The sequence below is a fragment of the Hyla sarda genome, chromosome 2 (assembly GCF_029499605.1).
Source record: "Hyla sarda isolate aHylSar1 chromosome 2, aHylSar1.hap1, whole genome shotgun sequence".
NCBI classification, from domain to species: domain Eukaryota; kingdom Metazoa; phylum Chordata; class Amphibia; order Anura; family Hylidae; genus Hyla; species Hyla sarda.
Genome location: NC_079190.1, coordinates 429,730,816 through 429,747,076, shown reverse-complemented (window position 1 = coordinate 429,747,076; position 16,261 = coordinate 429,730,816). Strand labels below are relative to the sequence as shown.

At 40.3% G+C, this 16,261-nt stretch overlaps 1 protein-coding gene across 2 annotated transcripts in view; it reads right to left on the bottom strand.

The window, feature by feature from the left end:
* The window catches only part of SEZ6 (seizure related 6 homolog), a 707,842-nt gene that overhangs the window by 306,976 nt on the left and 384,605 nt on the right, over nt 1-16,261 (bottom strand). The gene's annotated exons all lie outside the window — the stretch shown is intronic.

The window sequence follows — 16,261 nt, the reverse complement described above, 5'->3', positions numbered from 1 at the left end:
AGCCCTGCTTGTCCTCAGTGCACAAAGCCCTGGTTGTCCTCAGTGCACATAGCCCTGCTTGTCCTCAGTGCACGAAGCCCTGCTTGTCCTCAGCACACAGAGCCTTGCTTTTCCTCAGTGTACAGAGCCTTGCTTGTCCTCAGTGTACAGAGCCCTGCTTGTCCTCAGTGTACACAGCCGTGCTTGTCCTCATTGCACAGAACCCTGCTTGTTCTCAGTGCACAGAGCCCTGCTTGTCTTCAGTGTATATAGCCCTGCTTGTCCTAAGTGCAGAGTCCTGCTTGTCTTCAGTGTACAGAGCCCTGCTTGTTCTCAGTGTACAGAGCCCTGCTTGTTCTCAGTGCACAGAGCCCTGCTTGTCCTCAGTGAATAGAGCGCTGCTTGTTCTCAGTGTACAGAGCCCTGCTTGTCCTCATTGTACCGAGCCCTGCTTGTCCTTAGTGCATAGAGCCCTGCTTATCCTCAATGTATAGAGCCCCACTTGTCCTCAGTGTATAGAGCCCTGCTTGTCCTCAGTGTACAGAGCCCTGCTTGTCCTCAGTGTACAGAGCCCTGCTTGTCCTCAGTGCACAGAGCAATGCTTGTCCTCAGTGCACAGAGCCCTGCTTGTTCTCAGTGTACAGAGCCCTGCTTGTCCTCAGTGTACAGAGCCCTGCTTGTCCTCAGTGTACAGAGCCTTGCTTGTCCTCAGTGCACAGAGCCCTGCTTGTCTTCAGTGTATATAGCCCTGCTTGTCCTAAGTGCAGAGTCCTGCTTGTCTTCAGTGTACAGAGCCCTGCTTGTTCTCAGTGTACAGAGCCCTGCTTGTTCTCAGTGCACAGAGCCCTGCTTGTCCTCAGTGAATAGAGCGCTGCTTGTTCTCAGTGTACATAGCCCTGCTTGTCCTCAGTGTACCGAGCCCTGCTTGTCCTTAGTGCATAGAGCCCTGCTTATCCTCAATGTATAGAGCCCCACTTGTCCTCAGTGTATAGAGCCCTGCTTGTCCTCAGTGTACAGAGCCCTGCTTGTCCTCAGTGTACAGAGCCCTGCTTGTCCTCAGTGCATAGAGCCCTGCTTGTCCTCAGTGCACAGAGCAATGCTTGTTCTCAGTGTACAGAGCCCTGCTTGTCCTCAGTGTACAGAGCCCTGCTTGTCCTCAATGTACAGAGCCCTGCTTGTCCTCAGTGTACAGAGCCTTGCTTGTCCTCAGTGCATAGAGCCCTGCTTGTCCTCAGTGTACAGAGCCCTGCTTGTCCTCAGTGTACAGAGCCCTGCTTGTCTTCAGTGTACCGAGCCCAGCTTGTCCTCAGTGTACAGAGCCCTGCTTGTCTTCAGTGTACTGAGCCCTGCTTGTCCTCAGTGTACAGAGCCCTGCTTGTCCTCAGTGTACAGAGCCCTGCTTGTCCTCAGTGCATAGAGCCATGCTTGTCCTCAGTGTACAGAGCCCTGCTTGTCCTCAGTGTACAGAGCCCTGCTTGTCTTCAGTGTACCGAGCCCAGCTTGTCCTCAGTGTATAGAGCCCTGCTTGTCTTCAGTGTACCGAGCTCTGCTTATCCTGCCCACACTTTCTGTACTTTGTCTCTTTTACAGAGACACACATCTGAAAGGACGACACAGCATTTTTTTTTTACCCTAAAATCTACATTATATGAAAAGTTTGGCAAATTTGACTGGACCTATTATAGAGAATTCTGCATTGCTTTGGAGGTTTACTTTTTGGTGATTCTTTTTTATTCCTGCTGGCTGAATTTATAGTTTGTATGAAAGTTCTGTTAGAATCAAAATCCTAAGAAAAACCGTGAAAGTAAAGATGTAAAAAGAGTCACGTTGCAAAGGTCGAATATTTATGCGGCCATCTGGAAACCAGTTAATTCCACTAAAAAAGCATGCTTCTTCTCATCTCATTAGAACAATGTTTTATATATATATATATATATATATATATATATATATATATATATATATATATGACAGTGACTTTTGAGGTTACTTCTTAATTAAATAAAATAATAACAATAAATATAAGGTGTTTTGGTTTTTTTTTCAGGAAAAGCACACTGAAGATTGTATTTTGGAAATTTTCTTATCAAATCTTCAAATATTTATCCAGGCACACTGGCACGTTTATGTGGCTATTCTTGGCATTGCAGATAGGTCAGATCCCCTTTTGATGGTAACATCACCTGTTATGTGGCATTTATAACATAAGGTAACTATTTCATCAGTACCTCCTGATACTATGCCCATTTGATAGGACATCAGGCACTACCATATTCACTGTGCATGGATTTACTTAATGGAACAGTGTAGCCATTTTGTTATGCTGAGTCCTAGGGGCAGACACCTAACAATCACACATTGTTTATATGAAGGATGGTTATTGGTGTGTTTTTCTTTTCATTTAAAGGGAGTCTATCAGCAGTTTGGAGCCCTAAAAACCTCTGACAGCTCAACATAGAGGACAGGGAGAGGAGAGTAATCATATTTTGGGTCACGGTTATGCAACTTGTATGATGTGTTTTAGTGCAAGTGCCCAGGAAGCTGGTCCATCATGTTAAGGGTCCAGAGCTTTATGTTTTGACCACTTCACAAGTCCCTCCTCTCAGCTCTAAGTTATGGTGAAAGTGGTGTCCTAACTGAATGCTAGAGCCATCATTTAAAACTGAGAGAATGGGCCCAATACCTTGCATGACAGTGAAAAACATGTTTTAATGTACTTGCCACAATTATGGCTAGTGCTCGGCAGCCTGACCCATCATGGTAATAGTCCAGAACACTCAGCATTAAGTGCTTCCCCTGCCCATTTCTTGTCTCTCAATTGGATGCAAGAGCTGTCACCCTCCCCAAGATAAAAGGTGGGGCCTGGGTACCTCTAAATGATAAAAGCTCTGGACACTTAACATGAAGCGTCCGCCTACTGGGCACCTAGATAGGACACTAAAACCCAAGGTATGTTTAACAACTCTCCCTCTCCTCTATAAAATAGTTTCCTTTAAGTTAAGCTACTGCTCTCACATCAATGTTGAACTACATTAAACTGGAGCATGTTCATATAAACATGTACCAGTATGCACTTCCAGTCTGATAAAGGACCATTAACATAAGTGAAACGTTGTTAACTGGACATATGCTTCTACTATTTTGATTAGTTTAGATCAGACTATGTAATTTCACCTCTATAAGAATCATCATGTCTAGGGTACTGTTCTGTTCTTCTAGGCCAGTGCTCCAGCCAGGGTGCCTCCAGCTGTTGCAAAACTACAACTCCCAGCTAGTTGGGAAACACTGTTCTAGGCTGCCAAGCATCAATGATATAGCTGTGCATGTGGTTGTCTAATACTCCCAGCCTAAAGCAGGTGAATCAGAAGCACTTTCTACATTTCCCCCTTCTGCACAAGACTCTCCCTCAGAATGATTTTCATGAGAGTAAACAGACCTAAAAATAGTCAGCAATTCATCTACAGTACAGCTGGTCAGGACACTCAGAGTGGAGATAAATCCTTTACTCTAATCGGAACAGCATTTAAAAGGTCAGGGCCCAAGACAGCATCAAAGAGGAGACAGAATACACAGGGAAAGGGATAAAAGGAAAGAAACAGCCATTCTGTCTTTACACCAAACATTGTTTAACTTTTCAGTGCGTAAGTCAGACATGAAACGTAAAACATTGTCATCATTACCATGTATATGATTGTAAAAGATGGCCAGTTAGGCATACATTTTCTATTGTCAGTGTTGTGGCTTTAAGGCTATGTTCACAAGAAGGAAAATTAGTAATTTTGCTAAAATTCCATTCTGCAAAGCTTAGGCCCCTTTCACACTACCGTTGTCACACGGTAGTGTGATGGCCGTCTGAGCCCCCAGGGAAAATAGCAGGAGAAAAATTCACCCGCTACTCCTGCTGAAAAACAGCTTTACCCGACGGACCCCCAGTGACTATAATGGGATCCATCGGGACCCGCTGTTGCCTGTTGCGCCCCGTCAAAATGATGGCCGTCAAACTAGAAAAAAAAAGAGAGAGTTTGATGGCCACTCTTGACGGTGCATAACTGCGACAGTAGGGTGAATTCTGTGATTCTGCTCAAATTCCATTCTGCAAAGAATGCTGCAGAATTTTTGCAGTTTTGCTGAATTTTTGTGGAATTTGAGCGGAATTTTGGAAATTTTGCGGAAATTTTCTGCTTATGGCTGTCTGGACATGCTGGGAATTGTAGTTTTGAAATAGCTGGAGACACCCTTGTTGAGAAATAATCTGTTAGGGTATAAAAGCAAATATACATTGCCAGATGTGTAAAATTGGGTATAAAAGCAAATTGTAAGTTGCCAGATGTGTAAAATTTTTTTTTTTTTATATCTCGGCCAAGTGTCAAGGAGGCAGAGTCAAATTGCTCAAGTGACATAGCCTGACATCTTCTTGCTCATCCTTACCTCCCAGCCCCACCTTGATTGACATACTGAGCCCTGTATATCAATCAAGAAGGGTCTGGGAGGTGAAGGCAAGCAAGAACGTGTGCCAGGCTGTGGCACTTGACAAGTTCAGTTGTATCTCCTTGACACTTGGCTTAAAAATAAAAAACTAATATTTTATTATCTTCTTCAGAAGAGGTACAGTTTGCTTTTATACCCATGCCTGCAGCTCTACATCTGACATATTCTACATATTCCCTTTAAATAAAGTCCATCAGGAGATTTATGATGTTGGAACTATGGTAAGCATGAAATGCCAACAGGCTCCCCTATGTTTCACTCTGAAACACTGTGGCATTTAAGTGAAAGCATAAATGTTGTACACCAGTTTTTGTTTTTTTAGGGGCATAAAATGGTCACAACTTTTTTCTGCAAGCCCTGTTTTGAGCAAAACATTTTTACTTTTTTACCATTTCATGCCATGGTCACCACTTTTTAGAATGTGGATGGGGCCTAGCATGGAGGGTACATGGCTTCCAACGCCCTAGCTAATTTAGTTTAATTGTTCACACTAGAAAACTTGTAGCGGAAATGTGCGCCATTTGGCTATGCCTCCTAATAAATTTTCAGCAAATTATACCAGCATAGATTAACTAAAGAAGGATCTTCAGAATGGGGTCTCAGCTTTCCCTCTGCATAAAACGATGTGGTTACCGTGTGCTCCATATACTCTCTATGAGGGAGATTTATCAAAACCTGTGTAGAGGAAAAGTTGACTAGTTGCCCATAGCAACAAATCAGACTGCTTCTTTAATTTTTCAGATGCCTTTTCAAAAAAGAAATAAGCAATCAGATTAGTTGCTATGGGCAACTCAACAACTTTTACTTTACACAGGATTTGATGAATTTCCCCCTATGTGATTGTCAGATATACAAGATTACAAGATTTCTGTATTCGTGTATCCCTGGTGCTCCCATAGACAGTACATGGAACGTGAATAGAGCCTCTCAATGCACAAGGGGAGCTGGGGTCCCATTTTTGAGATTGCAGGGAGGGGGGGGGATTCCCTATTGCAGTTTTGAAAGCACTGGAGTACTCCTTTAAGGATCAAGACAACATTGTATAATAAGACCTAATAAGACCTATGGTGCCATCTCATTGCCCATCACTAAATTACTAGGGCAATAAATGTTATCAGTGCACACAATAAAATGATTTGTTTCCTGATCCATTGGAATAACAATGTCTCATTTTACAGCCCAGTTAAATCATTATATGTGATCTAATAATAGATGCACAGAACTTGGAATGGTAATATTGTCACAAGGAAAACATTTTTAACCAATTGCAATACAACAAGAAGCAAAATAGCGTCAGAGCATCAAAGTTTTCTCCCTTATGGTTTATGTACTTGTTGTAAACATTAGTCTACACTTCACAGTCAAACCTATACCCAATAGGAGATGGGACCCCCGTGATCTCCCGGCTGCACCCAGCATTCGCTAAGAGCATCGGGTTCAGCACCGGAGGCTCGTGACATCACTGCCGTGCCCAGATGTGACATCACAGCCACGCCCACTCAATGCAAGTCTATCGGAGGGGGCGTGACACCTCCCATAGACTTGCACTGAGGGGGCATTGTCATGGCGTCACGAGTGGGACGTGACCATGACATCACGAGCCTCCGCCCCACATCACCAGTCATCTGGTATGGAGCAAAGTCCGCTCCGTGCACCGGATGTCTGGGTTTCCACAGCTGAGATCGTGGTCGTCCCCAGCGGCAGGACCCCCCGTGATCAGACATCTTATCCCCTACCCATATTGCCTATAATTTCATATCAATATCCCCTTGTTTGCTTGACAGATCCGCTCTCTGTCAAAGCTATTGAAGTGCCCTCTATATATGCATCAGAATATCTGCCTGAAGCTGTTTGTCCAGCATCCTTATATTATTTTAAATGAGATTAGAAGACCTATCTTATTAGCACTTTTTTATTCCAATTTTTGGCACCTGCAGCTTTAATAATCTACTGAACCTTAGATAAGAGTAATGCCAGGCAACCATTCCCTCACCCTGGGTCTGCCCCCTGCCAGCTGCAAGCATGGTATTAGAGTAATCATGCTTGAGGTAGGCACACTGCTGCAAACCCTGGCTAAAAAACTTCAGCTGTGCAAACTGTGTAGCCATCACACAATGCTGGTCACAGAGCTGGAACACGGACGCCTCTGAGGGCTTTCAGCACTTGCTTCATATTTCATTATGAATATTCATTATTTAAAACTCGCTCAGGTGACTCTCAATGACATTACTTTCAAGAAGCACACACAAATGTATTATGCAGAAATGTATCCAATGTACATTCCTCAAGGAGGTTCAACAGGTATAGAGAGAGCTCAACAGGTAAAAGAATATGAGGGAGATTTATTATCTGAAGTGTTTTGATGAAATATGGCACACAAATTCCACAGAATTTTCAATGTCAAGCAGCTGGCCAGAATTTACTATGATAAGCCTTGAAATAATTTCCAGCTAATTGTAAGGTGTGACATTATGTTGCCTTTTGGTGGAGAAAACTGCGCACCTGGCATGCATGCTATACTTTCCAAGGAGAGAGCTATGGGCAAAAAAAAGCAAAATTGTTAAGATTGTATTCCTATTTAATGGAAAGTTTAGGAAGGAGATGGTGTTGAAACTTCAGACTCAAGTTTGGAATCCACTAAAGCACCAAAGGCCCCAACCAGTGAGAACTGTTACCAAAACAACATATTAAAGTCACTGCTGAATCCTCTTTTTAATCCCCTTTTAGGCTGTGTTCTGATGGGGCATTTAATTAGCACTCCTGCCACTATTTACCCTGCAATTTTACCACTATTGCGTAATTCTCACCACAATTTTGGAAAATAGTGTAACATTTCTGCTGTAATAAGCGTGATCGCACCCTTCCTGATTTACTAGTTCAAACCCCTCCAGTGTTCAGCTACAGTGTTGTTCGTTGTTGTGACAACACCCGGGCGAATCAGGAGAAATGGACAACAAGCCAACCAGACACACCCTGAGGTTGGCCAAATAAACCTCAGTCTGTCCTTTACAGTTTGTCTGTTATAGAGGGTCTTCCTTGTACTCATTCAGTATCTATTGTGTTACTGTGTATCCTGCATTTACCACTATGGATTGGGATCCGAATAGCCTTCTGATCCTGTACCATGCTGCTATCTTGGTTTTGACTTAGTTTGCCTGACTTCTCTTTATTCGTCTGTTTGTTCATTCCCTGGTCTGTGCTTGCTTTACATTGTGTCCTGACTTGCTCTCTAAGGCTAAGTTTCCACTTGGTTGTTTTTCTGGCAGTTTTGGGAAAACTGCCATGGCAGTTTTTGTGCCAAAGCCAGAAGTGTATTCAAAAGGAATAGGACATATAAAGGAAGGATTTATACTTCTCCTCGCTTATGGATCCACTTCTGACTTTGGCTCAAAAACTGCAGAAAACTGTCAGAAAAAAAACCAAGTGGAAACTTAGCCTAACTTCTGTACTGTGTCTGTTTTATTGTTTTTGACCTTGTTACGCCCCTTCACTTTAATCAGAATAGGGACCATCATTTAGGGTGGATCGTCAAGTAGGCAAGGTCAGGGGTCGTGGGCAGCCTAGTTCTGAACCTATCCCTGGCCGACGTTACAGTTTGTTCAGCAAATCTAGTTTTACCAATTTAGCATGAATAAATCTAAATAAATAAAAAATCCCACCATATATCCTTCATATTAATGCATAATATGAATTCTTTATGCATTCGAAGACAATGCATAACTTATGTCCTGCATATGTGCAGCAAGATGATCATACAGTTCCAGACCAAAGGAAATCTATTGAAAAAAAAAAAAAAACATGTCTTTTTGTGTATTAAAAAGCAAAAGCTTTTAATGTTCTTCAGTTTAGGCAAAGAAATACTGAACTTGATAAAAGGACACTAATTTGGCTAATGGTACACTATAGTATTTATTTATTACCAATAACAAAATGGCTGCACTCATGAATTCCTGGTTCTATGGGGCCATCACATACTTGTGCCACATAATGCATCAATAAAGTACAAATTCCTAACACATAACCAGATGGATTCATTCTTCTAAGAACCTAAAAATATCTGGTATGAATTATAATAAATGTGTCAGGCCTTAGAGGGCCATGCAACAATTACCGCTTTTTCTTTTGGGGTGAGAGTGGTGTGAAAATGGAAGCAAAAATGTGTAGTTTTTGGAGACCAGAAATCTGGCCTACATGGTGAAATCTTTCTTTAGAAAACAGAAGAAACAGCTCAGTTAAATTTTCTAAAACATTCAAGAAAAAGCGTAACTTAAGGGTTTCTAATTACTGGTGATTTTCTTTTATTCTAGGTGGAAATGAATAATGGAGAACAATGGAGAATAAATGACATGAATGCGGACATGTTCTTTTATCAGTAAGTATAAAGATTAACAGCATTCCACAATTTTTTAAGTATTGTATTATTAAATAATCTCAGATATGTAATTCCCAGCTTTATAGAAGCTTTCTCTTGTGTAATGAAGAGATCAAGCAGCAAGAACTGTTGCTATCGCTACATAAATCTTTTCTGGATACAATATTGGACCGTGACTGAGCTGGAAAAGCCGAAAATAATCAATGCAAAGAAACACAACTCAATGCTATATCGTCATATAAAATATTCACTATTATACAAAGTCTTGTGTCATTTGCATGCAGATAGTAGATTCACAGTATATCATCAGGTGCCCTGTACTGTTTTTACCATTTTAAGTATGTTTTACTTGTTCAAGTTTTCTCCTCCTGGCTGTCTCATAGTAATGCTGAGTATTATAATCCATTTCTTCACACTCAGACAAAGCTGACCCAGCACTAATAGTTGCTGACAGGGAGAGAAAGCAGGGTTAAACACCAATACTGCACACTTTGTTCTGCTGCATAAGTCAGCCAAAAAGGAAACCCATATAAAGCTTCAGGACTAATTCTGCCCTTCCTAACGCATCGGGGCCAACAGAGGGTGATATATATATAGGGCTATAATAATTAAACATAAATAATAGAAGACTGACTAAGCAGTTTAACAATTTTGAAGCCATTGCCCAATGAGACGGTGCCAAATACTACAAATTGACCAACCATTAGAGAGGTAATATATCTTGTAAAGTTAACAATTTAAAAAACTTTTAGCATATGTTATTATCTGTAAATACGGAATGGACTGACAGCCCTCTGGACTGTCATACAAAAAATATTGGCGTCACCATGATGGCACTACTCATTTATTTCAGACAATTACATCCATGGACTGTTTTAAAAAAAATATATAATATAAGGTCATACGACCTAAGTTGAAGGAACATTGATTATGGCCTATTTACTAAAACTCTGTCCTTAATAAACACTGCTTGTAAGCATTTATATACATTATTGCAAGTTTATATAAGTTTTATAGTTTTATATATGTTAGTGATATAAGTCACTAGCACAATGCATAATTATCTCCATAATTTACATTTATAACAATACAAAAAGGAGGCACAATTGGATTGAGATAGTCCTGATGATCAACCCATGTCTTTTTCAACCATCTTGGGTGACTGTTTTTCTGTGTGACTATACACTTAAAAAATTCAGGAATCAGAAAAGCCAACAAAAGAAGTATCTCATAAAACATAACTTTTATCATACCCTAACTAAATTCACAAATGAGTATTCATAACCAAAAGAAAGTAAACCATAAAGCTAGATATCTTAGCCTCACCTAAGGTCTCCATATATACAGTTATTAATAAACATTTTTAAATAAAGTACAGATCTTATATCTGACTGGTATGCAGTGTTATTTTGATATTATAAACATGTGATCGCTGGCAGGTAACCCTGGAGTGGAGCCCACAAAGTACCACCAATATTAACAGTAAATTCCCTGTTTCCAAAATTGCCAGAAAATCTTTACGTGTTTCTGGCAACTGCAGCTCTGGCTTCCTCAGGGAATAGGATGACTTAGAATCAAAATGAGATACAACATTTAAATGGTATAGAGGGACAAAATAAGCCCTGTAAACATGATCACTTGCATATAGAAAATGTTTATCTCATGGGATATGTAGATTTTGTCAAAGGGCCAAGTGTAGCCTATGTATGCACTCATGGGTTACAGAGATGGCAAGAAAGAACAGAACATGCAAATGTAAGAATAGAACAAATAGATTGACTTTAAAGGATACTTATTCATTATTGTCTGTATCCTGTGGGATGCACAACATTTTCTTCCAGGTTGCAATGTAGGTTTCCTCAGTCAATAAAAAAGTACCAAGTATACTTTAGGTGGGTAAAATAATTCTAAGTGTCTAGGTGCATTCAGTAGTACCTTTTGGGCAGCATATTTATGTAGATTTGCAATTTTTCTGTCATATCTACTGCTGTACAGCTACTCACTGGTATTCTGATGACCTCTGGGCATAAATAGATAGATCAGTAATGCACTGGCAGAAAAACAATGGCATAGTAGTTTGTGTCTGCGTATCAGATCCCCTGACATGTAGTTTGCAGCCTGCTCTTATTTCTGTACTTTTATACTGTTAGTTCCTTACTTCCAGTAATACATGTTCGTTCTGGATATGACATCTGCATGTTCTAGAGTCTACAATTTGCTGTGGGTGCTCTGCTTTCTCTCTACACTTGTAGCCTATGTGATTTTTCTCCCTACAAACTAAGTTGTGTGTGTGCTTTCCTCCCTATCTACAGCCTGCGTTAGATGTCCTCTTCAGATACTTTCCACCTTTTCCATCCTCTTCTCTAGATGCTGTGTATGATGATATTATCAGGATACTTCTGCTTGGCACTCCGGACAGCCAGCTTTGCTGGGCTGGCCTCTAGCTTCCCCTGGGAAATTTTGGGAAAAGCCTTGATAAACCACTTTCAACTACAGCAAAAAAAGTGCTCTATTTGCCATGCACCATATTTATTATGTGTTTTAGACAATTTTTGTGCCCTACTAGTGTCTAGAAAAGGAGTCTTAAAATGTACCAGATTTATTAATAACCATTATTTTTCAGCGGAACATATCTAGCAAGATTCGCCAAACCTATCCCACAGAGTGTGCCACTGCAATAAATTTGGCGCAGCTTCTGCCTGACTCATCTAGTTTTATGTTGTCTAAATTTAAGACAGTATTAATAAAATCTTCCTCAATGTGCAGGTAAAGAACACATGTAATAAATACTTTGTGATGGAGGATTTATAATCATTGGATTTTTAACAAAGGTATACAATAAAGTTTTTTTGTTTTGTTTTGTTATAATGTTGTTTAGCCATGATGAATTAAAAACAAAAGTAGCTTTGTTAGAACCCCAGAGAGCTGCTTGGCAACTATAAATATGGGATAGCACTAAGACACATGAGTTACAGCATAGACTGCAAGCAACGTAATAGGTCAATAGGTTCAGCATTCACCAAGTTTCAGCAAATTCCCAAATCTTACCCTGGCTCTCAGAAAGTAAGACTGCATTAACCTTTGATATCCAACATACACACCTGCAATGGTTTCTGCTCGCAAATGCACTATTGTGTTTTTGAAGAAAATGTATTGTAAGGCATAAACTCAACTAAAAGAAATAATGTACTATGGTAAATATTCAGAGTCAGCAAAGTGGCAGTAAAGGATGCTGCCTATAGCCCTTCTCAATAAATACTATAAACACTACTACTTTTACTCCTTAAAAAAAAGGTTCTGTCAAAAAGGTGATGGTAAAACGTTAAAGGCGTTATCCAGGAAAAAACTTTGTTTTATATATCAACTGGCTTCAGAAAGTTAAACAGATTTGTAAATTACTTCTATAAAAAAATCTTAATCCTTTCAGTACTTATGAGCTTCTGAAGTTAAGGTTGTTCTTTTCTGTCTAAGTGCTCTCTGATGACACCTGTCTCGGGAACTGCCCAGTTTAGAAGCAAATCCCCATAGCAAACCTCTTATAAACTGGGCAGTTCCCGAGACATGTCATCAGAGAGCACTTAGACAGAAAAGAACAACCTTAACTTCAGAAGCTCATAAGTACTAAAAGGATTAAGATTTTTTAATAGAAGTAATTTACAAATCTGTTGAACTTTATGGAGCCAGTTGATATATAAAAAAAGTTTTTCCTGGCTAACCCCTTTAAGTTACATTTTGCTAATTGGGAGAAAAATAATCGGAATCAGGGTGAGCCATTAAATGAATTTATATATAGAAAATAAATAATAAATAAAAAAAATAATAAAACTGGTCTAATGCCACCCAAAAATGTCTGCTATACTGGTGGGCATAAGTAACAGCCTGAAGTTCACATAGCTACTGGCTACCCTACCAGTTTAGAAGGCATCCAGAAGGTTCCTTCTCTACTAAGAGGTAAGTTACACAAAGTGATAGCTATAAATGATGTAGAGAAAGCTTGGAAACTTGAATGCAGATCACTGACATTGGCCACCCACCCTAAGCAGTAATATGCCTGCTCTGGTATTCACTTTTTTTAATTCCAAAAATGTTTGTTAAGAATATTAACATTTTTTGTTAACAATTCTTTGAAGTACAAGGACAACACCTGTACATCCACTAACTACAAAAGTATCCAAGAAGCAGTACTGCAGACTTCCACTGGGGGTTCCTGGAGCATAGAGAATTTCTAGGTTTGAGGGTAAAAGTCCCAGAAGAGTAGGTAGTAGATAGCCGTCCTATTCATCAAATAAACCTCTTAGCAATATCATATGGCAGGTGAGCAATAAGTAGAAAGTAAGAAAAAGTGTTCTATAAGCATAAACAAAACAAAACAGAACACATGGACGTCAGTCGTATCTCATGTTCACAGGTGTTTAGTAGGTGTTTTTCACTCTTAGGATGCCTTTGAGTGTGTGGTCAGGTGTAGGAAGGCATTAAAGGGGTACTCCACTGGCCAGCGTTCAGAACTAAATGTTCTGAACGCTGTTTTCGAACTATGAGGGTCGGCCATGCCCCTTGTGATGTCATGCCCACATCCCCTCAATGCAAGTCTATGGGAGGGGGTGTGACGTTGTCACGCCCCCTCCTATAGATTTGCATTGAAGTTGCGCGACCGTGACATCATGTGGGGTGTGGTCGACCCCACGCAGCACGAAAATGTGTTTTGAACATTTAGTTCTGAAGGCTGGCCAGTGGAGTGCCCCTTTAATAGTGATAATACTTTCTATAATATTGTCATCTACCTGAGGGACCATAGTCTGCTTACTATACCTCGTAATTATGAGTTTTGTGGCTACTTACAGAAGTCCATTATTGTTTAATGGGCCATGGCTGTGGGTACAAAACATAGTAACGTTCCTGCAAGTAGAATAACTATAGTTACCAACTCTTATCCATTGCTCTACTTTGGCTATTTTTACTTCATGGGTGTAGTATCTCTTTCACTTTCTAATCAATGAACAAAAATGAGAGCTCTAATGTGACTGGTTGCTATAGAACACTACTTCCCGCACAAGAGGCCTCATGTGTCACCACTTGGGTTAAACTGGTCTATTTAATCCAAGCTTTAGAGGAACAGCTCGAACTCCACATTAATCCTATTTTTCTGTGCTATTTAAAATGTACCTGAACAATTGTTTTGATTTTTGATTTTCTGCCTTGGAGAATAACTCAGCGTAATCCTCCTTAATGGAGAGAGCTAATAATGTGGATTATAGGCAGATATTTTAAAATATACACTAAGCAGACTATTGACTTGACAAATCACGGTTTGCTGTTTACCCATGACAAACTCACGTTTCTATTATACCCCTACACTTTTAATAAAAAAAGCGGACAATTGTCCCTTAAAGGGGTACTCTGCCGCCCTGCTTCCGGAGCTCCGTTCCCCAGCATCCGGAAGTTTATTGTTCCGAACACTGTGTGCGGGCTTCCGTGTTCAGGGCCGCCCCTTGTGACTTCGCATCCCCTTCCCATAGACTTTCGTTGAGGGGCGGGCTTAACGTCACGAGGGGCGGCCCTGAACACAGAAGCCCGCACACAGCGTCCGGAAAAATAAACTTTTGGACGCTGGGGAGCGGAGCTATATGCTAACATATATGACTATATGTTAACGGTTGCCCATCACTTTAAATGGCCATTTACAACTGAAACATTGCTGTGTATATTTTACTAAGTATGTGATTTTTCACATAGCCCAGATGTATGCTGCATCTACTTATTAATTAAAATGGGAAACAGTGATCTGGGAACCTGTACCCCCATGTTTACTGTATTTTATAGATGGATAAATTATATTATATATTATCCCTTTAAGGGGAACCTGTCACCCTAAAAATGCAGTCCAATCTGCAGGGATCATGTTATAGAGGTGGAGGAGCTGAGCAGATTGATAAATAGTTGTAGAAAAAGTTTCAGGATAACTTGTCATTTATGCATCTAAATCTCTGCTCGTTCTGAACTAATTAGTCAAATGGGCGGTCTTACTCAGTGATTGACAGCTCTCTATGTGCATACCTTCACAGATGGCTCTCAATCTCTAAGTAAGACTGCCTACTTTACTACTTAGAGATTTCTATGGGTAAGTGACAAGTTATTCTAGAGCTTTTTTTCTCCAAGAGGATATTTCAACCTGCTTAGCTCTCCCAGCTCTAATGCATGCTGCATTTTCAATGTGTTAGGTTGTCTTTAAATAAACCTTTTAGTGAAGCAGAGAAGCTACTGTTACAGGAATTATGTTGCCTTTAGTTGGACAGTATTAAAATGTGTTCAATATTTCAGCAGATTAAAAGGGTTATCCACCATAGGGTGACTTTACTACTTACCTGCCAACCAGACAGTAATGGACATGCTTAGGAAGGATCCATGCATGTCTTGGTGAATGTTTCCTGTTGGAGTTCCCTCCCTCAAACTACAAGTCCCAGGCTCTCTTGTTTGTAAAAGTGGGGTCATTTTCTTCTGTTCCACACATCAGTTACCCCACCCATTGCAGCACAGCAGGGCTCCCTTTCCTGCTGTCTTATACTGTAAACTACAATTTCCTGCAGCTATGTGGAGAATGATCTCCCTCCCATCCACTGGTCGCTCCACCCCAGAAGCAAGGACAGGCTCTCTTTCAACACCTGACTAGTAATGTAATATCTTGGGCCACACTGCAACCTGGAAAAAGCTGAGACAACAGTCATTTTGTATCAAACACAGGAACACAATTTTATGAACTACACTAACTTTACACCCACTGTAACATAGTCAAATAAATTAAATCCTGGAATACCCCTTTAAAGATTTTAAGCAAACCTTCATGGTATCTGGGGTGTGGGGTCAACTGAACCCACCTTATTCATATGAAATTCCACCAACCGGACACCTTTTTCATTTCTGATCTGCACAGTTCTCTCCTGTAAAGGTTTTCCCGATATTTGTATTATATCCCACTGCTAGATCCATGTGTGATGAAGCTCGCTGAAGCCCACACAAAAGGACAATAACACCCTACATATCTGCTAAAGGAGGAATCCAAAAGGAAGTGTTAGACATGGTTTTCCAGCACGTGTAAAAACATTAACACATTATGAAGCGGACAATGTACAGGGCTCATGTAAAACAAGAGGCTGTGATGACAGAACGATTCACACACCAGTATAATTAAAGGTGGTTTCATCGACAAGAGTGATAGAAGCAGCCAACAGCTTCTCAGAATGGTAACTGATGATGATAAACAGCATTTTTACAGTGTTTTTTTTTCCAAGCCAAGACTGTGCTTTTGTTAATTTAATGAAGTTTCCCACTGAAATGTGCTTTCAGATTTTTTTTTTATGTGGACCAATCACTGTAAGATTTTGCCTTTAAAACGGCAGAATTATGAATCATATGAATAGTGCAGCA